At 42.5% G+C, this 25049-nt stretch overlaps 1 protein-coding gene and 1 long non-coding RNA gene across 3 annotated transcripts in view; one reads left to right on the forward strand and one right to left on the reverse strand.

The window, feature by feature from the left end:
• ZFHX4 (zinc finger homeobox 4) overlaps positions 1 to 16404 on the reverse strand; it is a 150130-nt gene extending 133726 nt beyond the window's left edge. The window contains exon 1 of one of the 2 annotated variants that reach the window (XM_009689457.2): positions 16012 to 16404. The gene's annotated coding sequence lies outside the window, so the exon portion shown is untranslated. Of the gene's footprint in view, positions 1 to 13591; positions 14110 to 16011 lie in introns of those variants that run through there. The other variant, XM_009689458.2, reaches the window with a different exon arrangement.
• The window catches only part of LOC104153528 (uncharacterized), a 28569-nt gene continuing 17645 nt past the window's right edge, over positions 14126 to 25049 (forward strand). Inside the window, exon 1 of the long non-coding RNA XR_696289.2 lies at positions 14126 to 14352. This is a non-coding gene — a long non-coding RNA (uncharacterized lncRNA). The remainder of the gene's footprint in view (positions 14353 to 25049) is intronic.

The raw sequence follows: 25049 nt of genomic DNA on the forward strand, positions 1-25049 counted from the left end.
AATAACTAGAGAGACAAAGTGCTTCCATAATATTCACCTAACCTCTTTGCCATCTAAAAAATCAACTCAGAAATAAATGTTACCTTTTTTTTTTGTCTTATATTAATTTCCTTGCATGCTAACAATGTTGTAATTATCTTTTTCAAAGTTATCACTAGTCAGGTACTCAAGCAAATAGTCCAGTTCTCAGGGATACACTACAACTCCAGAAGACTTCAGAAAGAGCCTTGATGAAAAATAAAAAATAAAAAATTGTATCTTTGAGCACATTTACAAGGAGTTTGTAAGACTTCCCCAATTTTGTATCTACAAAAGAAAGCTGTGGGTGTTGTAAGTCATGCTAAACATTAAAATACTATTTTGTATTAACATCAGTGTGGTCAGTGAAAATATAGGATGCTTTTTAAATAGCTTAGTTACTAATAAAGCATTTGCTTTTTCTAGAATATTATCATGGCAAATTTGTTTTGCATTGCCAAGATCAGCTGGGCATTTTGTTTTTATTATGCATAGTCTTTTGTCATTTTTTGCACTGCAAGTTAATTTGACTGCTGTGCATAAGTGAAGTGAGCAATTCAGTAATTAACTTTTGTGTTTTAAAATGTATGAACTTTAATTAGATTTCATTATAAACAAACAAATGTCAACCATAATTATAAGCTCCTTGGTTTAACCACATATTATCCCTTTTCAAACAAACTTGATGTCAGACAAATTAAAATCAAGCAGCCAGCAATTTTGAGTTGAATTTTACATGATCTGCCAGTAACCTGATTACTTTAACTTCAATATCATTACAGGAAAAGTATTTCAGGAAAAATAATTACAAGAATTCCAACAGGAGACAAGCTTAATTGTATTGATTCAAAAGATGCATGTATGTAGGAACCATGTTGAAGGAATAATGTTATCTTAAATCTACAGTAACTATTAAAATGATATTGTCTGGCATGAAAAAGGCAATCTGAGACTGGTGTCTGGAAAAGCAGAGATACAAAACTAACTGAAATAATTATCTTTACCCCATTATACTTTAAACAACAAAATATCAATGTGGAACAACTTCAAGGCATGAAGGTTTGCAGGTTTATTTACTGACTGGTGTATCTATTAGTACCAGGAACAAGTGGAGCTGTCAGGACATAATGAAGGTAAATGATTAGTTAGCACAGAGACTGAGCTCTTCTTCAATGCAATAAGAGTTAATTAAAGTTTACCACCAAACATCAACCAAAGCAGGATGTTGATCAGGTTTCAGCATTAAGTGCAAACAGACAATGGTTGGCAGCAATTAGTGCAGCTATCAAATGACATGCAATGATAATTATACATTTAAAACAGCTAAAGGGCTTGTGGAGGGGAGGGAAGAATCTCATCAGCTTCTTTGACTACATAGCCGAAGTACAGGAAACAGGTATCAGATATTTCACTTCAACACTGTAAATCAATAGAATTAAACAACAACAACAACAAAAGATCGTGCAAGCACGTTATCTGAAAGAGGACAATTCACTATACATGAAATGGAAGAAATCTTCCGAAGACTCCTAACAAAGATAAGTACTAGTTAGATTAAATAAATTACTTTGCTGCTGCCTCTCACACTGACACGCATAAACAGAGAAGTGTTTGGGGTTTAAAGGCTAGTGGCTGCTGCTTTATTACAAATTTCTACGCCAGACTCAAGGTTACCTGGTATCTTTGGTCCCTGTGGCCATGTTCATAGCACGGGAAGGCCCAGAAGGACCACAGGCCTGAAGCCTGTGACCACAAAAGGGAGGCTCATATGCTAGCTGCAAGCTGGCTGCAAGGAAGCCCGGGCTTACCAGAGGCGATTACCTGGTATCTGAGGCACAGCCTAAGGCGCTTCCACACATCCGCTCCTCTCCACCCCCTCCAGTCAGCATACGCCTGAAGTTCTGCCTGCTCCCAAACTTATGCCCAACTTTAGGAAAAGAAAAAAAGGAACTGAGAGCCAGAGCAGCCGCTCGGCACGATGGGCGAATACTGCGCAGCGCACGGTACCTACACGGACACACTAATAACCCGAACGCACCAAGGACGCACCCCGTGGTCCTTTCTCTGCTGCACCTCCAACTGGTTCCGAAGGCCTTGCACTCAGCCATGGTACTGGTAGCAGCTACCAATCGGTGATACAATGGAGCTGGCACCAAACTTAATTTTGATCTGAGATTTCCATTAAAAATGTAAAGGAAAGATGACAAATTTGTGGTAGCGCCTCTAGAACAATGTGAGGTTAAGGAAAAATTCCTTTCAGCCCAAAGCTGGCAGTCTGCTACACCATCTCGGCATCAATCTTGGATCCCGTGAAGTTAAAACAGCCCCAATTCTGCAACATCAAACACACGGGAAGGAGAGCAAAACAGGTAACTGTCCCTCCAATGGCCAGTAGCCATTATTAACTGATGTAGCCAGGTGGACAAGCATCTACACACGTCTAATATCCAGACAATCCCTCAGTAAACTCCCCGTATCCTGGAGATGGAATAACTTACCCTCTCTCCTGTTGTGCGGAAATAGTGCAGGTAATGCGATTCCCTGGTTAAACACCTACGCACTTTGATATCAGCTGAATAGGTCTGACAGGTATGATCCTCACCTCAAATAAATCGGAATTTCTTCAGAATTGTTATAGACATCACAGTGGCAAAAACACCCTGCTCTTCCCAGATATTTAACAGGAAGGAAGGAGAAGAGGCTTACCAAAAGACAAGAACTAGCAGATTTCCAAGAAAGCTAAGCTGTGACAAATTAAAAACTGATGATGAGAGGGGGAAAGGGGTTAGGCAGTAGAACTCATTGCTGCAGGAAACCATTGAGATGAATTTACCGAGGTTAAAAAAAGAGAATGGAAATTGGCTGCCAAAAGTATCCAGAGTTATTAAAATGAACGTGAAGAAAAAAATTTGTAAGGGATATTAAACCTTGCTCTTCAGAGGTCTAAAAAATTTGCATTTGCAATCACAGCAAGGCAGGCACATACAATAGCTTATCCCTCATCTGCCTACTGTGATATTCTTCAGAAGCATCTTGTACAGACCGGCTAAACAGAGAAGAGGCTAGCTAGACCAGAGTCCCAATTTGGAAATCAATATGTTCCTAGGGTATGAATTGCACCTTCTGAGTAAAGAAATGCCTACAGCAGGGAGACTGACCTTAGCTTTTATTTGAACTAACCCATGCAAAAATACCAGCAGCACTGGCTGGTATTTAAATAAGTTGTACTCCACTGTGTTCCATGTCAAATTCGGAAAACCTTCTTTTAAGATTTTGAAGACTATATTTATTTTAAATGCACCAAACCCACACACATATGCAAAACACATTAAGATCGGTTTTGTTAAAATGTTGGCTACCAATTGTGATTTGTGCTGGAATGTGTATAAATTCACATCGCTAAAATTATTTTAACAAAATGTCCTACTGTTTTGCATAGTTACAGGGCTGCAGCCTGGAGCAGTGCTACAGATTTTTTTCCCCCCCCTAACAAACCTCATTTTCCCAACTAATTCTGTTATGCTAGGGATTTGTGCACAGAGTTGGCTAATCCCAGTATTTCCCTAGAGCTGCATCTAAGCTATGGCCCACTCCCAGTACAAAAGTGTCTCCAAAAGCCCTTTCGCCCCCTTCAGCACTGATACACTCATTGGTCCTGACATTTTCACTTCAGCCATGACAAATGAGCTGATGGCTGTGATCAGATTGCACACGAGGACTGCTTTATCAAAGACGTATCATTAACTCTCATCACTGTCTTCCATTATGACTCTTTTGGTCAAATCTGTTGTGAAAATGCAAGTCAGTTTAAGAACCTATCCTAGGCATAGCAGCAAACAAACTTCATTAAAAAGCAGAAAAGAAAACCAGACTCAGACAGGATCAGAAAGAGACTAGCGTTAACTAAATGTTTCTCTGGGGATTTAAGTAACTGTACTCAACCTCTGCCCCAGTGCAAACATGGCAGTTGACCGTCTTCTAAAGGTCCCTTCCCCCATCATGGACTGCTAGCTCTACTTTGCTTTTTCAGAGAAACAAAAATAAAGCAACAGCAATCAAATATGCCTAAAAACTAAGTCAACCTTTTTCTTTCCCTCTTTTTTTTTTTTGTCTCAAAGCTATTTTGCATTTTTGTGTGCCTACATTTATCAAAATATGTTTTTTTTTTCAAACGAATCCTTTAAAGAATATAAAGTATTCACTTGAATCGCAGCCACATAATCACACTGTTTTCTGACTCACATTGAAAACACTAGCATAAAACGCTGTTTGAAACAGTTCACTATGTATACTGCAACCTTTCTGTCAAGTTAGAACCTCAGTTCCAGCTACATAGTCCTTGTTATATCTAGAGGGTTTACAAAGTATATATTTGTTGTAACCTCTTCTAGTAATTCATCTGAGAATACACATCTAGACAGAGTCAACTGTAACACAACAGATCTTGGGAATGGAGGTCATGCTTTGAGATAAAGTGCTATTCACTTTTGGACCATGCAAGAAGCTCTTTATTCCTGTTCTTATTGGCATCAGTTCCCCCTTACCAGAGCAAGAACAAAGCCAAGTGCTCGTGTGAGGTTTATGAATAAATCAGAGGTGAGCCACTTTAAGTGCTGCCCATGATTTCCTTGTTGACAGTGAGCACTTAAACAGGCTTCTATGACCAGCAACTCCTGGCAAACCTTAATGGCTCCTAATCTGTACCCTGCTTCTTTTCAGGAAAGAAATGACCCACCCCAATTTTTCTCAAGTCTTCACCTTTCGGGTAACTACTGTCCCACCTTTTTAGAAATTCACATTGAGAGACTGTCCCATTTCAGTGCCAAGTTTTCACATAACTCACAACATAAAAATCACCATTTTCTTCCTAGAAAACAAATGACAGCTAATAAAATATTATTACGCTGTGCAGCCTAAGTAATTCCCAGACAAACCATTACACAATTCAGCGTTTGTTTAAATTGCATAGATTTTTAAATGAACCTAAAATATTTCTAATATATTTGCGTCCAATTGTTACAATCATGTAAAAAATATGCTGAGAGCAAATTCAACCCATTTATACAGCTATAACTGAAATCAGGAACGTCTGTACTTCCCTGCTATTATATGTATTCAAAAAAAAAAAAAATCAAACAGCCTTAACAATTTGTCTTAAAATAACGATAATATTGCAAAACAGACCAACAGATATGAGTAAACTCAGAGCTGGGCCAAAGAACTCTAGTCCAAAAACATTACCATTAGCATCCAAATGTGGCAAGAAGCTAGGTGTTTCAGTACGTATGTCTTTGATACACAAAACCACTCACAGACCTATGCTGTTCAGCATTAAAGCAGCAGCCTGTCTGGAGAATAAATTTCAAAATGCAATGAAATCCTTTGCTTTTAAGGTTTTTTTTTTTTTTCCTTGTGTGGATGTGTCACAATCTCCAGATGGTTGAATTTACTCTGTAGTAGCTGAGTTATTGTTACGCTCCCAGTTTCTACTATATTTAAATACTAACATTTTTGACTCCATTGTATCTTGTTGCCTTTCCACCCACTCGGGCGAAGTTGTGACCGCACAGCTCTGCCTTGTGATTTCAGAAACTGCTCCCAGCAGGGCCGGGGCCGGGGCCGGGGCCGGCGGTCCGCGCGCACGCTGCCCACCAACGCTGACCTGCTGCTTGAATTGCGGCGGGTGACTCAGTAGATGGCACTCTTCTTTGCGAGGGCCCGATCCAAACCCAGGGGAATCGATGAGACGGCACTGGACTTCGGACGAGGCCCTAGGTCAAAACTGGAAACTGCAGCAGCGCTGGGGAAGCCATCCATCAAGCAAGAGATAAATCCAAGGGCCTGACCACTTGTGACTGTTAAAACTCCAGTGACGCTTTTCACCGGAGCCGAAATGCCGGTCCTAGCCTACCGGCTGAGTACCCATCGGGAAATCGTATTTTGTTTCCCTACAGCAGTCAGTTGCTCCTGCTGGATAAAGTCCTTAACCGTAGAGCTGTCCTGCTGCAGAGTCGCTCGTGGCCGTTTGTGTCCAGGGTGACACTTCCCACCCCAGAGATGGCTGCCTTTCAATGACAGGCAAAGGGATCTTGTTTTGTGAGCAGTTCATAAAACTCCAAGGAATTCAGGGGTTGGGGGTGACGTTTCTCAGGTAGCTAAATAGTTTGTTTGAGAAATGTTACATTTTCCTTAATTTAAAACTTCAGTGCTGTAAACTAAATCAATGTCTGTATTTCAATATAAAAAAAAAAAAATACAAAAGGACCACAGGAATAAACTCCCTGTTTAAGGAGCTACTTTCCACTCAGAGCCTCATTTTCTGGGGTGGGAAAAGCACATGAAGTGCTAGGTATTAAATAAGGAGAAACTCTTATTAGAAGGTGGACAGCCATGGCTTCTCACACCCGAAAACCTTCTGTTTTTGAAACCGTCATGTAACACTGGGAAAATCTGAGGATTTTTTTCTCTCTTCCTAGGAAAGCTCTGGCCCTCACAATATCAAAAAACTGAAGAATCCTCCCCAACAAGTGAAGGGCAAGAAGGAAGTTCAGTTTTTTGTTTTCTTCCAAGAGAGAATATTCTGATCTGTTACACTTCTGGGACAAGTGTGGAAATAACTGGGATTACTCCAGATTTCCATCAGCATCCCAAAACGCTGGAGCGCGACTGGTGACAAGTGCCTTGTCACCTCAGATTAGGTGAATCTCTCTGCAAGGGAGCCTCAGTGTCAAAACAGGGAGGAGCGAGCCTTGGGCAGCCTTTGCTCCCAGCTCCGCTGCTACCTGGCGAGGGAACAGAATCGCCCCCGTCAGCTGCTCTGTCAACTCCCTTACGGACCCTGCGGTGCCTGCTGCACTGAGCACATCATCCTTGTAAATGGAAACGGTCGCTCAGAAAGAGGAGACGAAACCTTCTCAGCGTTATTTCTACAGGACTATTTTCAACGGGGAACTGAAGGCCTGATTAGTTTTCTGTCTATATCAAAACTGCACCTCTTGCCAGTTTTACACCCATGTAACTCCTCTTATGTCAGATGAGTTATTGTTAATTTGGTCTGGGGTGAACGGGAAGAATCAGGCTCTCATTTCCTTTGGGTTTTTGTGTCCTAAGCTCACATCAACAGCAGCATAAGGATTTCTTTGTTTTCGGGGCAGAATATTTGTCTGTTTACATACAGCTTTAGATATATGTGTGCATCATTTGTTCTACAGACACCATTGCAGCCTATATGGTAAATGTTTGTTTTCAGAGTCACCACAGTCTATCATGTACATAGAGCCTTTAGTTTGTGAACTATTGACCTGAAGGACTATAACACCTACTTAGGAGCCGGTACAGCCTATCAGATCAGCGTGAGTGCCAAAAGCTTGCTAGATCTGTCCGTAAAGACATCCCAGTTTCTGAGCGTATTTAAAATTGTCCTCCAAAGTACCAAAAGCAAATAAACTACATTTTGGACAAATTGTTTTCTAACCCTCTCTCCCTCTCTCTTTTTTTGTCTTTCTCTCCAAAACTGGTTCTGAGTAATGTGAACATTTAAAAAAGTGTCTGAATATGGCAAACTTTTATTTAGCTTACAAAACTTGGTCAAACCATGCCTTAGAATATTTTGTTTAAGCACAAAAAGTAATTCCTCAATAGGCCTGCCACATATTTGCCTGGTAGAAACTTTTCAGGCTTAGCTTGGAATTCCCGAAAATCTAGAGTTATAATGAAAATACTGGCATAAAAGTGCTATAGAGTGACTATTAAGAAGAAGAAGAAACAGAGTAATATATATTAAAGGCCAAATACTGCTCTCCTTATTTATGCAAAACAAGTTTATCTCTACAAGTCTGCTGAATCCTGCCATCAGTGATGTGTGTACCATTCCCTTGGGGGCTGGGGGGGGGGGAAGGAAGAACACCACCAAACAAAACCTACTAGGTTTGTTTTACCTACTAGGTAAACACAACTGTCAAATGATATGAGGGTTTTTTTTTTTTTTTAAACTTTCTTCTGTCTATGCATCTGTTCACATAAACATATTCTGCATTACAATGTATTCTGTAAAATACTGAATCTCAGCATCTGAATGTGCTGGGTTTCTGCCCATTCAGTAAGAATGCAGACATCACATAAGTTATTATTAACCCATGTGTTATCCAGTTCTACAGTGGCTGGAACATTGCCAGAGACAACACATGGTGCTTGGTTAACAATATTTTAAAATATAAATGAATTTATTTTTTAAATTAACACATTTTTCTTATGGAAATACACTAATAAGCTGTTCCCAGAATGAAAGAATATCCCATAGGCATGTCTCTTGTTCCTTTAAAAGAAGTTTTAAGGAATTTCATACATTGAACAGTAAAACATTCTCAAATCCTAGAGATTGTCTCTAACTTTGTCTAAAAAGCAAGAATCTTTGAGACTTTGCTATTATCAAGCACTTCCTGCATTTGCAGTTTTACTTAATCTACCCATGAACGATTCTAAGTTCTTAGAAGCATCTCTAGCTGTTTACACATTATCAAATCAAGTCCAAGACTGAACTAACAAGCACTTACAAAATAAATGTTCTGCAAACTAACAACCCCCCCCCCAGCAAGTTAATATTTAGTCTAACTACCAACAGCTTTCCACAGTAGCTCTAAATCGGTAATTATGTTGATCTGAAAAAAAAAAAACCTATTTAATATGCATATATACAAATAATTATCCACACTGCATTTGATTTACATACGTACAAAAGAACCACTTCCCACTTTCAAAAGTGGCTCAACACTTATGGTATTTTAACTGCCCTAATTACTGTTGAGAGAACATAATTAGAAGCACTGATCACATTGTCAACAGCTAACCAGTTGCAGCCCTGTCTTGGGGCCTGATCCTGCTCCGGCTGAAGGCAGTGGGGCCAGCCCTGCCTGCAGAGGAGCAGCCAGGGCCCTTCTCGCCACCTGAATCTACGGTCAAGATTTTAAACAACCTGAGTACACTGATGCAGTCACGCCGAAAACCCCACTCATTATGTACATATATTAATTTCTATTTCAGTCAGCTTTCTCTGTTTGAAAAGCCGAACTAAGAGAGTAATTTTTTCCCCAGAAAGGCTTATACGCCACTTAAACACTTAGCACTGAGTCAGAATTCATAACTTTTTCCAAAGAGAAATAGTTTAATAATTAAAACAGATATTGACTAAATCCTGCTTCCTTGAATACCAAACTTTATTAGATTACTATGCGTTGATGCATAATTTCCATTGGCAACTTTCAAAATAACTCCTTCCCTCCCTGTTGGCCCCCCTCCCCTCTTTTTCTTTCCCCCAGGCAAAGTACTGGGAAGCCTTGATACCCAACAGTCAATATTTGGTTTGCCTGTCATGTTCCTGGAACTCTTCTACATACAAACCTGTGTTTATCAGCCTTGCACGGCACTATTCTCATACATATTACTTCACACGATGATGGAAACTCGGGGCATCTTATAAAGTTGCTGAAATCTGAGCTTCTGCTTGTTTTCTCAAGTCTTGGACAAACATAACTTTAGGGAGAGCTGAACATAGGCATAAAGAAAGAGGAGCCTGCATTTTCATCTTCCTTTCATCTCAGTCATTCAGTCAACCATTCAGTGCCCTATTCAACAGAGCTTTTCATTATGCAAAAAAATGCTAATCCTTTTCCGATGCTTTCACACTTGTATAAACCCCCATTCCTTCGACTGAAAAGCAATTATATCAGTTTACCTTTCTGTCAAAAACAGGATTAATATTCCAATACTAGAATCTCCTTTATTTTCCTATCTTTTGCTTTAGGAAACTAGAGATTATTAGTGGAGGTATTCCTTAGAGCAAGACTACCTTATTTTAAATATGATTATTTTAGCCAAAGAAGGAGGGAGGGGGGGGGGGGGAGAGCGAAAACTTCAGTTGCTGCGGAAACTCTTTTCAGTGACAGAACTGACCTTCCCTTTGCAGAGGCCTGAATAGAATGAGCCTCACTCTGGTCTATTAATCAGAAACAAATTATGAAAGAATGTGGCTGGACTGGTTGACACTATCCTGTCTTGGGAGACTCAGTAACAGCCTAGTAACAATGTCCTCTTCATGGGTAATGAACAGCCATGACAAATGGGGCAGAGAAACTATTTATTTGCATATGCAAATTCTCACACAAGGGAAACATGTACAAACAAGTGTCATTGTAAGGTGGATTAGGCAAACAACGCTTTCTTTTTAGGACATTCTGCAGCCCAGAACATTAGTCAGCACAATTAAACCAGTCTCCATGGAGACTAATGAAATTTCACCATGGTATGAGTTAAATTAGATAGCTAGTTATGTGTTTTCACAATCCAACTTGAAATCCATTATTGTTTCAGAACAATACTGCAATTGTGCCTGGCTGATCTTTGCCAGCTCAACAAGCTCCTAAGTTGACAATTTGCATATGTTAATATAATTAAGCACTAATTACATGAAACTTGTACATATTCACATGCACTTTCCCTGGGCGCTTCTCAGTTTGAACCTTGGCCAAGTCTTTAACCCTTTGAATGAATTTGGAGCAGCAAAGCTCTGCCTTCTGGGTACAGCCCCAAGGCAGATGCAGAAAAGCTCTTCATTTATAAACACAAAGCCTAACCTGGCTTCTCATATTTCTATCAACAAGGCTAGAAAATATTTTTGTATGTGCTGGGGTAGGAGAAGGCCGGGGTGAGGGGGTGGAAGTTCTTTAGAGACCCAGCTCTGGTACCTTTCTGCATAGGAAAACATAAACATTTACCCACATAACATGTTACAAACACATGTATTGGCATTGTCACCGATTATTCAAGATCTAAATTGTCAAAAACTAGACTGGGTTTTATGTCAGTGCTCTCAGAGCCACAAAAAATGGGAATAAGAAAAGGGGAAAAAAAAAAAAAGAGCAAGCAGTAACTAATGAGCTTTACATAAATATATGCAGAGGCAATTAAGCAGTGTTAATTACTATGACAGCAGTTAATTGAATATAATTAGATATTTTAAGCTACTGACTAAGGCATAGTTAAGATTAATTTTATTGAGATTAATTGTAAATAAGAATAGATTAACAGTGTGTTTTGACAGGCATAAAAAGTAGTTCTGCAAATTAACTAGGAGAGCAGAAACTAGCACAAAAATCATATATTATTTTAATGTCACACCTCAGAATCATCTGCTCAATAAACATGACTTTTCAAACCCAAACAGACAGGAATCTTGAAGAAAAACAAACAGCTTGCAGAGATTAAAGAGCCTTTTGTCCTTTTTCATGTGCATTTCTTTTAGCAGACTAAATTAAGCGAGTCTGGTGTACGTTTTTAGGAAGGAACATTTCACACTGAATGGAAAAAATGTTCTATCACATATGAAATTCATGCAGCTGTGCGGAACTTGGTCCAGATGGTCTAAGACTATAAAACAACACTAAATGATAGACAGTAGGGCCTTCCCAAGATTGTGTGATAAAGTCACAACCTCATATTTTGACCTAAATTTTCTGTCATGTATTGTTTCCTTCCAGATCAGATAGCTCCATTTTAATTTTTAACTGGTTGTGAATATTCAAAGGAAACTCTTAATAAGCATTGCTGATAAGCATCTCAGTAGAAATCATAAAATATTTACAAAACGTCCCTTAGCTTCATTAAAACATTGCTGAAATCTAAGTGCAGAAAACAGTACCTTGGCTTTTTCAGCAATACTAAACTGTTCACACCACTTAGCTTAAATAGGTAAAAATTCCTGGTTTTAAATATGCTTCAAAGAAAATCCAAAACACATTCTACCAGCAGATTAATTCATGCATGCTGTTTAAGAAAATTAACAACAAGGCTGAAGAATGCTGAACAAATCACTAATAAGAAAGGAGCTTCGATTGATTTTGAAATAAATCAATATGTGATTAACACAATATTTTTAAAGCAGTAGAATGTATATATATTATATAAACATATATATTATATTTTCAATACCTTTTTAGCTCTTAATCGAACAAGGGCTTTACAACAGTGAGCATGTCCCTATATTGACTATCAACTTCTTTGGAATGCCTTTAGTCTTTTATAACGAAAATCCAAAAAACGGTCTGTGAAACAAGCCTACGACAAGCCATTCTGCAGTGAAAGATTTTAAATCATCCAGCCTCTTCTAATAGACTTGAGACTTATTGAGGTAGAAACCATAAAAAATGAAGAAGGGAAATTTAATCCCTGAAATATTGATTTGCACATTAATATCATATAGGCAGAGGGCAATTTGGCTTCATGGAAATGACACATTGTCGACCCTTGGTGAAGTCAGAGCCAATCTAACTGCTGAACATGTCTGAATCTCAAGAGTTATTAAGGGCTTCCCTTCTTGCCTTTATGACTTTTCTTCAGCCTACCAATGCAATCTTAAATGTATTATCTTTAAGAAATAATTGTAAAACCTCAGGGGTTTTCCAGTTAATGGAAGGGAGGCTAAACCACATCAGATTCTGAAATGCAACATTAAACCCTTGCAATCAACAAAACCACCTCAATTCTCATCCATCCAGTGCAGGATCTAATATTGTTATTAGAGATAATCAAATTTCATTGTGTAAATTTAGGCTCATGGTCAGAATGGAAGCAGTAAATTCTGCAATATTAAACAGTGATTTTTCTCGGCCCCCTTTATATGTTCTTTGCTGGTGCACCATCTTCACAAATAAACCTGAACTACACAAAAATCTAGGAATAAAAACGCGTCCCTATTCTGAAAAACGCACGTAATGCGATTTATCATCTCCACAGCTTTCCTTTAGTTTTAACTTGATCTAGGGGGTAAGTTTCATTTTAGAGAATAATAAACCAGTATCACTGCATAAACCAAACAGCAGGTACTATTACTGTGACTTACACAGATGGTTTACCTGACCTTTCTTTGTTCCTTGGGTAGATTTCACTTTTGCAGATTTACGACTTTTCCCTCTATATTTCATTGACCCTCTATGTTCATTATCATAAAAATGAAAACTATTGAATACATGTTTATGTTGATGAAGTCCAAAAAGCCCACAACTAGAGGATAAAGAGATGCTACAATGCAGTGTGTGGATCTCTAGATCGTACACTATAAATATTCAAGCACAGATAGCACGAATAACTGAATAATCCTGGTGAGCCCCAGCTCTGGAGCCAGGTGCAAGAGGTTAAAACAGCTGGCTAGCCATCTTTTATTTTTGTGTGCCTTCCTACTGACTGAAACCACAAACCCTGAAAACCAGCAGATATTCCCTCAAGGTTGATTGTCTGTTTTTTCTCATTTCAACCAGTTTAGTAGGATCCCCCAGTCGAGAAAAGAGAGAAACTCCTTAAATACAGTCAGTTGAATAGGAAGTGGAGCAATGATGATTAAGGCTCTCCCCCCCTCCCGCCCAACCTTCAACCCCCCGTTTATTTCAACAATCTTCTTTGTGCACCTTCCCTTCCAAATGTTTGTATTCCTTATTTCAAAGAAAAGCACTCCAGCTCCTTCTGTCAGCTTTGCCAGTAAATATAAAGTAAAACAAGTGTTGATGGCACTGAGAGTGTTACATACCCAGGCTGTGTTTTTGCATTGCTCTCAATGGAAGCGATCGATGCCCATGTCACAGTCGCGTCCCAATCGCAGCCAAGTCTCTGCCTCAATCTAACCAACAACAGGCAGGGCTGCAAAAGCTTCTCACTACCTCTTCCATCCATCCACCACCAAACTAAAAATATAATGCTACATATGATCTTTTTAAACACTCCAGCACCGCTGCTAAGGATCGAGCCACTGAAAATCCAGGGAAAATACAATTGAAAAAAAAAATACACCACCAAAAAAAAATCCCTCACAGCAACCACCCCAAAAGCACCCAAGCCCTCTCTTTCCACTCTCTTTCTCTCTCTCCTCCTGCCAACTACATAATCCTTGATTAAAGGCTAATAAAAAGAAAATTTAAAAAAAATGTGGAGAACGGAACGGAGCCGAGGAAATGCAACTGTCAGAAAACGGGATGGTCAGACTTCCTGAGCGAACCTGCCTGTGTCTGGCTTAATGTAAATCCACCATCTTCAGCCTGGCAAGTTGTCTTTTGGTTGGTTTTTCCTTTTTTTTTTTTTTTTTGGTGGGGAGGGGGGTGTTATGTTTGTGATCTCTGCCTTGGTACCTAAGGAGGAAGAGGAGGAGGAGGGTGTGTTATTGAATGGTGGCTAAAGCCTCCTCGGGACGGCGCTGAGGTGAAACAGGCTGAACCCGACTGATGTGCCTCCTCTCTCGGTTGGACCCAGTGCCCTAAGCAGCCGAGGAGAGACCCCCGGCCGCCCGGCTCGCAGGTAACAAAAGAAATACCAACCCGGGCATTTTCTGCTGCTGCTGCTGCTGCTGCTGGGGAGGCTGGGGGGGGGGGGGGGGGAGGAAGATGCAGCAGGGGAGGAGTGGAGGGGAACCGCCGTAAGTTGGCATCGGATGGGGGGAAAGTTTATTAGCATTTTTGCAGGAAATTTCATGTAAGGCAGGAGGAGGAAGCAGGGACGCGTCTGCCATTAGCTGCCGTGATGGGAAGGGATGCACTTGATTCTGGCACGAGCAGTTAGACAGAGCAGGAACCGAACTGCGTTCTCGCTGTTTGTGGGCTTTTCTTTTTTTTTTTTTTTTATGGTTGGTTACTCCTTTTTTTTTTTTTTAACATCTTAGTCCTCGGTTAAAAAAAATAGACATTTGTCCCGCAAAAAAAAAAAAAAAAAATCCGCCCCCCCCACCTTTCCCCACCGGCCCCCGCTTCAAAAATCTCAGCAAGGCTGCGCTCCAAACAGCCCCGGACCCTCCCCGCCAGGAGCTTTTCCCGCTGCCCGCAGCGCGGAGCGGCGCGGCCAGGATGCCGGCAGGGGCCCGGCAGCCGCCCGCAGGCAGCGGCCGCCCGCGCATCCCCGGCGGCGGGGCCGGGCCGCACCGCGCCGCGCCGCGCCGGGCCGGGCCGAGCCAGGCGGGCCGAGCCGGGCCGCCTCCCCGCCCAGCGCCGCGCAGCTGACACAGGCAGGGCGCGCTCCTAACGGGCTCCTCTCCTTGCTGCTGCCGGAGCCGGCAGCCAGCAGCGCGGTCCCCCTGCACACACGCACGCACCCGCACAGTCACCCCTTCCCCTGCTCCGGAGAAACCTACCTGCGAAATAAAAGGGGGTGGGATGGGGGGGGGGGAGAGGGGAAAAAAAATCACCCCACACCTTCCCCTGCACACACGCACGCAGTCAGGGTCCCCACTGCCCTGCTGGCATTCCCCCCCCCCGCCCGAAAGCGAAAGTTTGGGAGGCCGGGGTGGGGGTGGAGATGGGGAGGAGAGGGAAGGAGGGTGGGAGAGCGGCAAGCGCCTTCAAAAAGCACCTCAAAGTTTTGGGGGGCTCGAGCTGCGAAACAAGAGTGCGAGCTCTGAAGGGGCTGCCAAGCGATGACTTCTGACAGCCGTAACGTCTTTCCTAATCTGACAGTAATTTTTTCCCCCGAGCTCCTTTACGAAAAAAAAAAAAGGCAAAATAAAAAGTGGGGGGATCCCCCCCAAAAAACCTCTTCAGCAAAATGAGCAGGGTCCTCCACTTAATCCGAAAGTTACCGCCCGAAAGAAAAAAAAAAAGCAAAAAAACAAAACAAAACAAAAAAACCAAACAAAACGTAACCCTCGGAATAAAAGAGAGCGAGAGAGAAAGAAGAGAGAGAAAAAGCAGCCCCTCCTCCCCAAATGAGAGCAAATACTGCACCTAAAAATGGGGAAACAGGCAGAAAAAGGGGGGAGAGAGAGAGGGGAGAGATACATGGGATCTGGGGATGTGAGTGTGTGTGTGTATGTGAGAGAGAGAGAAAGAGGCACAGAGAGAGGGAGAGAGAGAGAGAGCGAGCGAGAGCGAAATATCAAAGATTGTGCAAGATCAGCCTGGAAAGATAATCGATACTCGACCTAAATTTAACACAAACTACTCAATAAAAGTTAAAGAAAAAACTTACTTTCCATTTCCCCTCGCAGTTCCTACTGGATCTTCGCCTCTTTTTTTTGTTTTGCTTTATTTACTTAACAGCTGATCACATCCAAGTAAACGAGAGAAGGTTCATTAAAAAAATAATAAAAAAAAATAATCCTCCAACTTTATTGGGTGAAAATAAAAATGATTGAGCAAGAAGTGGGGGGCATGAAGCGGTCCTTTGGGGTCCGGGAGTTGTTAAAGCATGTGCCGACCGCGGTCTCGCTGTTTGGTTGTGAAGGGGTTGGGAAAAGGAGGAAAGGAAATGAAAATCCGATATGTCTTTATTCTGCTAATTATTATCGTTTTAGCCCTGTTTAAAAAAATGGCTGATTAAGTTGAGTGCGCATGTCTTTGTGTGTCTATTCCCGATATGCACTCTGGGAATGAGAGAGAGAGAGAGAGAGAGGAGAGAGAGAGAGAGAGAGGAGAGAGAGAGAGAGAGAGAGAGAAGAAGAGAGAGAGAGAGAGAGAGGGAAAGGGAGAGGGAGAGGGAGAGAAGAGGGACGAGGGGGAGAGGGAGAGGTGTAATTAGTGAGGTGATCAACATTCTCCAGGCTGCAAATGACGCGCAGCCCCGGAGCCCGGCGGAGCCGGAGCTGCCGCGGCTGCCGGGGGCTCGCAGGGGCTGCGGGAGCCGCAGAGCCAGCCCGGAGAAGAAGGGGCAGCAGAAAGGAGCTCATGGATACAAACACAAGTCTGCAAACTTCATTAGTAACACAGACACACACACGCACAGACGCACGAAGTAGATGGCTAGGGAAAATTAAAAAAAAAAAAAAAAAGAAAGAGAAGGGGGGGGGGCTGCTCTTTTAACTGCTCGGGAACTTAAAAGAAATGGGTGCAAATTAATTATTCCACCAGGGAGATATTTCTTTCTGTCTTTCTTTCTGTCTTTCCCTCTCTTTCTGTTTCTCTTTTAATGGTCATTTAATGAAAAATATATGTTTGGAGTGGGATAATGAACGTATGACACCCCCGTAAAAGGAAAGATAGCATATCTAAGATAGGGAATATCTGCTTATACAGAGATAAAAAGGGATTTATTTACACTCATACACATGCGTGCACCCACATCCTATGTTATATTTACACATATATACAAACGCTACACATACACACACAGTCACACCAAACATAATATACTTTATATGGTGTCTGCCATGTAACTGCTTGGAGAAATCGGCAAAGTAAAAAGCAAAGCCTAACGGACTATACAATATCAGCTGTAAACAGCCTTATCAAAATGAAGTAAATATCAGTCCAGGGAAAGAGTCTCTTTGCACATGACACATGTTTCATGCACAAACATGCATTGTCTCCCACTTTCCCTACAAGTGTAGATTTTTTATTAATATTTTATCTACTATATTTTACCAGACACCTTTCATTCTTGGGGGAGGAGGGGAGATTTATTATGATGAAAATTAGGGTAAAATGTACAGATGTCATTATAAATCGGAATCTTTCACAAATATTTTCCTGTGTGGGCTTTAAGAAGATTGCTTCTCATTTGAAAATCTAATTATCTTAACCTAATACTGCAGATGTGAATATGACTGACACTTTCATTAAAAGATAATTAACTAAAACTAGGAATAGACATACTTTAAAATACCCCCTACTGAAGATAAAAACATGACTATTCAAAGAGCATCCGAATACACCGCAGGAACACGTGCGGATTTTTGATAATGCTATTCCAGAAATGAGTATACCAGAAATGGTCACTATGTCACAGTTACATGCAAGGGATATTTACAGTACCAAGGACCCTGTGCAGGTGAACCATAACCTTAGAGCTGACATGCCTTTGAAGTTCGTGATTCCTGGGATCCACGTCAAAACCTTGTCTTAGGCCTTAAGCACCAAATACCAGCAGAAAGGTTTTATCACAACCTTCCATTAAAAGCACGCACACACAACAATAACAAACCAACAAAACCCTACATGACAGAAAAATGCAGCTCTCTGGGCCCTAAACCTTCCATTCCAGAAGAATGTTTTGCAAATACTGGAACTAACACTAATAGGAAAATCCCCACCTGATGATGAATTAAGGCTGCCCTTAAGGAAGCACAGGCCAGCGTCAGGGAACTGAGTTGCTAAAAGCAGATGTTTAAGGTCAGAATGAAGGTCCTGATAGTTTTAGAGGGGAAAAAAAAAGTCTTGAGAAGGAGGAGGAAAAAAAAGACAAATAAAAAATCGCCAGCCTGGAAGTACAGCTATTCCAAAATCAGAGACTGCCAATAAAGCGGGGAACACAGAAGAAGCCCTAGCAGAAAAACCTTACTTCAAACTTCAGGAAAATCTCCAAGACTCGAACTTAAGGAAAAGCCAGGGGCACTTGAGGGCTCTTGAGAGGAACTTCATTCCTTCGCAAACCTCACCTAAGCATTGCACCAGCTCATCAATGAAAAAAAAAAGTGTAAGGGCATATATGCAGATTTCTACAAGCACTGCTCTCTGAGAATGAAGGGAGTAAGGAAACTAGCGATATTCTGCATCGTTGTTTACAGGGTGGAAAAAAATGCAAACAAAGAGTGAAAATGAAATCTCTGAAGCCCGTTTACAGTTATCAGATTGAGGCGGTATGATGGAAAGAGGGCTTTTAGGCTTAAATTGTAGACGAAACGGGACTCTGAGATAGAAGGATGCATTGTCCATTCAAGTGCATGCCTGAAGGATGGTAACACATTTCCTAAGACTGGAGACAATTAAATACAATGTGATGAAGAAACACCTGAGAACAATACATCTATTTCAAATTCAAGCGAAGAAACACGTATACTTAATGTCACAGAAGAATAAGGAAACGAAGATAATTTAGTTTTAAAGTCGTCCCCCCGCACCACCCCCACCACCTCCTTTATTCCTAGTGCTTTTTTCCTGGTGAAACATCAATATCATTAATGTCATTAATGTCAAAACACCAAACGTCAGAACAGTCAAGTCATTCTTTTTTGGCTGTAGATTTTTCCCTTTCTCTCTTCTTGGAGGGGGATATAGGTTTATGGTGTTCTTGAGTTACAGCTAAAGGAACAAAGCGGGGGGGAGGATACAGGCAGGAATTGCGAGAGGAGAGTCCACATTTTTCAGGGTTTCTTCTGCCACTGTTTACTATCCTTCCTAACGTTTTATATCTCCTTTCTCCTCTTCTTCTTTCTTTCTCTCTCTCCCTCTCTTTCTCTTTCCCTAAAAATAGTAGCTATCGGGAGGGGGGTGGGGATGGAAAAAAAAAAAAAAAGAAAAGGCACTACGGGATGTTAACAGTTTAGAAGAAACCCGGGGATCGCCACGTAGCTAGGAAAAATCGAAGAAGGTTAATTCCGGGAGGCAGCAGCAGCAGGTTTGTGGGATGTGATAAGAGCGGAGCGCGGCGCGGGCTGGGGGAGGCAGGCGAGGGGGAGCCGGGCGGGCCGGTGCGGCCGCGGCCGCGGCTGCGGGGCGAGCCGGCGGCGGGCGGCGGGCGGGCTCCCCGGCGGCGCGGCCCGGCCCGGCCCGGCCCGGCCCGGCTCCCTCTCCCCTCTCTCCTCCCTCTCTCGCTCAGCTGATCGCCCCCGAAGAGTCTCGCCTAACCTCTCAGCTCCTCTCCACCGGTCTCGGCGGACCCCCCGCCCACCCCCTTCCGAACTTCTCCTTGCAGGCACCGTTACACATTTGGGGATTTTTTTTCCAGCCTCCTGTTGAAACCGCAAAAGCTCGGATAGTGACGTTACATTTCAAAGAGAGGGAGGAAAGAAAAAAAAAAAAAAGGAAAGAAAGAAAGGGGGGGAAAAAAGCCTTCTCTCTCTCTGTTCTTCCACCACGTCCAGTCTCAGCCTCAAGGAAAACTTATTGGCCTGGGCGAGACGGATCTGGTGGGGGCCAGAGCCCGGGACTGACCATTCTTTAATAGACAAAGAAATCCCAGCCCAAATCAGTGCTGTGTTACACCACGTCTCTCCGCCAAGCTCATTTCACTCCCTAAATCTGCGCTGCGGGCACACAGGGGCACAAGGATCTGCATAATTACAGCCACAGCCGCTCCCCTTTTTAATAAAGCGACATAATTCCCTAATAAACGTCCCCTTCCCCCACCTTCTCCTCTCCCCAGACCCCAGCCCAAGGGAAAGGGGATCCGTGTCTTTTTACTGCGTTCCCTAAGTCTATAGATGAGCTCAGTTTGAAACGAGGTATTACAAGATTTCAGTGTTACAGACCCTTTATCTGAGCTACAAACACTTTCAGATCCCCAGCCCCCACCTCCTCTCCTTTTTGTTGTCTCTTCTCCTCCCGGGGGCTATTTGACAAAGGCAGTGTGTTAACTAACATTTTTGTTTAACTCAGCAACTTCTTTTCAAAACATACTTAAACGTGATAGCAATCTCTTGTACTATTTTTTTTTTTTTTGGAAATGAAATTGACACTGAACCCAAAGCGCTTGGCTATTATTAATTATTTCTTTCTTTGCAGGTATCACGTACACAAATCTATAGTTAATTTACAACATTCCCCTCGCTCCCCCCCCCAACAAACACATTCCAGTACACCGTAAGAAGGGTTAGGGGTAGGGGGAGAGAGAAAGGAAAGAAAAGACAAATCCCTGATCTCAATCCTGGAAAGTTTTGTTCGAAAAAGAAATAAAACAATAATAATATATTGCATTACAATTCTACCCTCACTGTCCCAGATTTGGCATTCACCTCCTGAAAGTGCGTCTAACGAGCAGTGACCTAAGACAAAAATCACATCCGAATAGCATAGACACCTCGATACGATTTTCAGCTAAATAGACGAGCTCCTGATTGGTTTTTGTTGTTGTTGTTGTTATTTTGGCTGGAGCTGCACAAAAACGCGCACCCGGACGTTACTATAAATAAAAGCCTTCCAGGTCTTAGTCTGCTGCCGGCGTTTCCTCCGGAGCCTTAACAGCCCTTTTTCAGCTCCTTTCTTGGGCAGATCGCGGGGATTAAATGCCCTGAACCTGAGCTCCTGGCCTTGGATGGGAAGGGAAAGAAAAAGGGAGAGGGAGAGAGAGAAAGAAGAGGGTGAAGGAGCCAGGCGCCCTCTGGGCTTTCAGAGGTCAGCGCTTTGACAGTGCTCTGACCTCCCTCCCCTCCCGGCAACCACCCCAGTGTTTATAAACAAAAACAGTCAGGACTAGCCCCAAACAATAGCAATTCACCAACTTCACAGGCACTTCACTAGCTCTTATGCAAATCAAGGAAAACGACCGCTTACCAACACTCTCCCCCCCATCCCCTCAAGAAAGCCCAAGAGCATATTTCCAGCAGTGATATATCCAAAGGGGGAAAAAATACATTCTATCCTGGAAAAGGACAAAAAGGGACTTCAGAAATAAAACGATTCTGGTAGAAGGAAAAACAAGAAGGCAGAAAAAAACCGATAAAACTACCGATCTTATTGCAGAAACAGAAAAGTTATGAAATATTTATATCTAAAACCAACAATCCACACTGCCAATAAAACAGAAATCTTTGTTGTGTAGACAATATGCTAAACTACCACTGCTACAAACAGCGATTATAAAGCAACCAGGAAAAGTTATTTTCGCCCAAGGAGCCAAGTTTTCAAAGAAAACGTGTGGATTTTACAGCTAAATAAAAGCCACCACCTCTGTGTTATCCGTAAAAACTACACATAAATTAAAAGCACCGTTAAAAGAAAAAAAAATCCTTCCAGCAAGCAAGCAGCACATCTGATCTGACTTACAAAAAAGTATAATTAAAACCATCTTTAATTACAAAAAGCAGCAAGCGAAAACTAAATGAATCAATGCTTTCTCCCAAAAATGTTGTCCGCCAAGGTATAGAAATGATAGTTCTATAGTCCTGCATTAAAGCGTAACTGAAACTCCACAGCTCAGGAATTGATTACGCGATAAGGAAAAAAAATATAAAAGAAAAAAAAGGTCCTAATGATTTTCAAACTTTTGTTTCAAAATGATGAAGATCAGAAAAGGTTGGAGAAAAAGTTAAAGGAAATATACCTCAAGAGAAAAAAGACCATCTCCTTTTCTTCTTTGTCTATCAGTCTCCAGTTAAAGCATATGGAAAATGTTTTCAAAATGCCTAGATTTGGCACATTGTCATTGCAAAGAGAGGAGCGCAGTGATGCTGTTATAGAAAATGGGAAATAAATTCAGGATTGGGTGCTGCCTCCTTCAATGCGGATTTATCTAAGTTTAATTTAATATTCCGCAATCACTGTATGATCGCATATAATTCACCAAGATTTTTAAGGGCTTTGCCTAAATATGTTGACCACAGGCACAAAGTAATTTGAACAGATTATTTCCTTCTTTTATTTGTGTTTATTTTTCTCATTAAAAACACTTTAAATTGCAATTGTAAATAACAGAAATGATGCAATATTAGGTTTGAGGTGAACAAACGCTCAGAGAAGGCATTAGCTTTATTAAAATCATTCTGAACGTAAAATCAAAAAGCACAAAATGGTTGTTTGTAAAACACTAAACCTTTAATCGATTTATTGGCATTCCGATCGATTAGATAAACGGAAATCTATAGTAAACATAAAAGCATTTAAAATATTTTTCTCTCATTTATAAACAAAACTTTTCTTTTCAGTAGAAAAAAATGATTATCAAACGACTAACAGGAAATTCTTCAGATATCAAATTACGATAATAAAATTATTTCCACATGGAAAGGGATAATGACAATGATGATAGTAATTATAATAATGAATAATTCAACAGCCCTTTGACATATATGGAAGAGCCTAGTTCAAAAACAGCTTTTGAAGGGGGGCTACTTTTAGGGGATTTTTTAATGAAATTGAGTTTTGAGGCTGAAATGCTTAGATCAAGTGACAGTTTAGGTGCGACTGCTAAAGTTGCGTTAATTTTTTCCTGTATTTGTCAGGCGACAGTATTCACTTGAACATCGCCCATTAAATAAAGTTCCCACTTATTAGCAGAAAATAAATATGTATATAGACGAGCTAGTCCTGCAATTGAGGGAACAAATTTGTATCTTCACGCCAGGGTGATGGGGATGGGGACCCTTTACCTTATAATTTAAACGATTTGCCTAGCTCGCAATATACTTTCCAGATTACAGGAAAAATTCTGCAAGCCATAATGCATTTGACCATTTAAGTGAAAGAATACAATTTATTTAGGGTTGGAGGGTGGGGAACTGCAAGCCAGAGAAATGCAGCAATCAGAGCTTGTGGCATTCTGGCTGCGCGAAGAGGAAGTGTTGCTGTAACGGGTATTATGTTTATTTGATAAAGAAAATCAATGAAAGTGGCTGTAAAGTAGTTAGTGAGGCGTGTGTTTGGGACTCGGGTTGAATAGTGACTCCAGCGGGCAGGTCGATGAGCTCTAAGAGCTCTGGAAATCTAACCTAACCCTCAGAGTGAGCTCTCTCTCACTCAGTGCTGCACCTTCCCCAGGCTAGAGGACTTCATTCCTTGTCTCCTCCCTCTGTCTCCTTCCTTCTCTCCCCACATCCCTCCCTCTGTCCCTCCTTCCCTCTCTCCTTCTGGTTTTCCGCTCCTGCCTTCCTCTTCCCATCCTCTCCCACCACTCTTTCTGCCTCTCCAAGCATGATTTGCTCTCTTTCATCTCTCCTGTTCTCCCTCTCTCTCACTTTCATTCTCTCTTTCCATCTCTGCCGTAGCTGCTCCCTTCCTATCCAGTTGGTCCTCTAAGTTTTCCTGTACTCCTGGAGCCTTCCTCCTCCTCCTCCTCTAATTCTCTTCTTCTCCTCTCAAGGCTCTGTATCCTCAAGTTTTCTTCTGGCGTTTTTCACAGCTATCTTTATCAGCAAAATCTATCTCTTATTTTGGATTGGTTCCTCCGGACACATAGCACACTAAATTAGTAATTATTCCCCCTCGTTTCCCTCTCCCACACCCATGCCAAAGAGATGAGCGCACCACTCACTTTTCTCAGTTCGGATATTTTAAACACCAGCCAATCTTCACTGGTGCTTTTATTCTAGACCTTTTATTCTAGACCTTCTGCACTATTTCCCCCTTTTTCCCCCGCTAATCTTCATTCCCTCTAATTCGCAACAGAAATGTTTCCCCTCCTCCTTTTCATTTCCTACTTTACAATTTCCTTTGGGGTTTCTAAATAGGAGTATGTCCTTTGCATTTCCCTACCCCCATGCCTTTCACTGTTTCTCTTAAGCTATTTTATTTACCCGGTTGCTAGAGGAATATGTCTTTCCTTAACAAGTTTATCTCCCCGTCTTTCAGCCTCAGCCTATAAAAAAGAAAGAAAGAAAGAAAGAAAAAAAGTTGAGCTTGTGGCTCCTTTTCTGCGAAGTAACTTAGTTTCAAACTTCTGGTTTGCATTATGTGTCATTATCTATTTTCTCTTATCACATTCCCCCTCCCCCCCCACCCCGGCTAATAACATCTTTAGTGTGGTCAGTGTTAAATATGGCAGATTTCTTAAAAAAAATGCTTCCTCTCCAGCTCTCCGCTGGAATTCGTTACCCTCCCTGCACTTCCCACTGCCCGGTGTCCGCGGGGCCCGGCGCGGCGCGGCGCGGCGCTCTGCGCGCTGCCCGCGGAGCCCCCCGCGCCGCTGCGGCCGCCGCAGCCGCGGGGACGCGCAGCGGCCGCGTCCCGCTCCAGCCCCCTCCCTCTCCTCCCCCGCCTCGCCCCCCGCCGCCCGCCGCCGCCGGGCAGCGCCCCCGAGCCGCGCACCGGCGCTGCCGCAGCCCGCCGAGCCGCGCGGCAGCGGCGCGGCGCGCAGCGCTCCCGGCCGCCGCGGCCCGCCCGGCGCAGCGGCGGCCGCCCGCGGCGGGGCGGGGGAGGGGGGGGTGGTCGGGTGCGCAGCGGGGCGCGGCGAGGCGCGCAGGCTGCCCCCCGCCCCCTCCCCGGCCGCGGCAGGTGCCGGGGCTCGGCGCCAGGACGCAGCGCGGCCGCGCGCCGCTCCGCGCCGCGGGGTGCAAACTTGCCGGCGGTGCGTGCCCTCCGCCGGCGCCGGCGGCATCCCCTCGGCCGGCGGGGAGCCGGGCTTCCCGGCCGCTCTACCTG

Source organism: Struthio camelus, chromosome 2, assembly GCF_040807025.1.
Source record: "Struthio camelus isolate bStrCam1 chromosome 2, bStrCam1.hap1, whole genome shotgun sequence".
NCBI lineage: Eukaryota > Metazoa > Chordata > Aves > Struthioniformes > Struthionidae > Struthio > Struthio camelus.